Raw genomic sequence first — 1,090 nt, forward strand, 5'->3', positions numbered from 1 at the left:
AAAAAAAAAAAAAAAAAAAGATTGGAAGAAACTAAAATGGGTGCTTGCACAAAGAGAGCTTAAGTCCCCAGAGGAAGGCACAGATGCTCAAAGGGAATTGAGAGCAATTTCCCTCTACCTCCAACAAATACTTCAGGAGAAATAGAAATATCCATAAATGGGGAAGACACCAGAGCCTTGTGGACACTAGCGCTGCACTGTGGATCCTCAACTCTACCTTGATTAAAAACCCTCTCCCTCTGAGTAAAGCAAAACTTCAAATGGTCGGGGTTTCGAACTCCCTGATGACAGTGTTTAGAGCTAGTCCCCTCCTATTTCAATTAGGAGAACGTCCAGGCCCAGACGTTTCCTTATAGTGGATAGTGCCCTTGTATATCTGCCAGGATGAGATTTCTTAGAGACCCATAATCCCCACATCTCATTTTCACAGAAGGAGGAAATGATTCTCAACTGAAAAGACACAAAAGATGTACAAAAGCTCACGTGTAATGTTATGCTAACTAAAGTGAATCAAGAATTTGAAGTGGGGGAGTTAGAGTCTTTCTTATCCAAAATATCAGGTTATTTAGGGGCAAGTTCTTCCATGGATATTGGAAGAATCGAGTCAGTGGTTCCTAGATAACCATAGATAAACTTAGGCCTCAGCCAAACATTTAGCAACAGCTCCCTAGACTTGAAGCCTGACTAGGACTCAAACCAGTCATTTTGGGCAACTTAGACAAGGGATTCCTGATATCTTGCAGCAGTCCTTGCAATATGTGTACCAGTCTTGCCAGTCAAAGAGTCAAATGGAAAAGGCTGGACATCTGTTCGGGACCTAAGAGCCATAAATACTATAAATAAAATGACAATTCCTAGACTTCTGTTGTCCCTAACTCCCATACCTTGCTGTCCAATATTTCAGTGGCTTCTCTGTCATTGATGTGTGCAGCCACCCATAGAGCAGAGTAGCCAATATCTTTTGCCTTCACTTGGGAAGATGATCAACAGTTTTGCCCCACGGTTGTTCTGAGAGTCCTGCTCATTTTTGCCAAATGCTAAAAGAAGATTTAGATAACATAGCTTTTTCCAAATAGGTCCATCCTAATTC

The sequence above is a fragment of the Otolemur garnettii genome, unplaced genomic scaffold (assembly GCF_000181295.1).
Source record: "Otolemur garnettii isolate 467f Iridium unplaced genomic scaffold, OtoGar3 scaffold00044, whole genome shotgun sequence".
NCBI classification, from domain to species: Eukaryota; Metazoa; Chordata; class Mammalia; order Primates; family Galagidae; genus Otolemur; species Otolemur garnettii.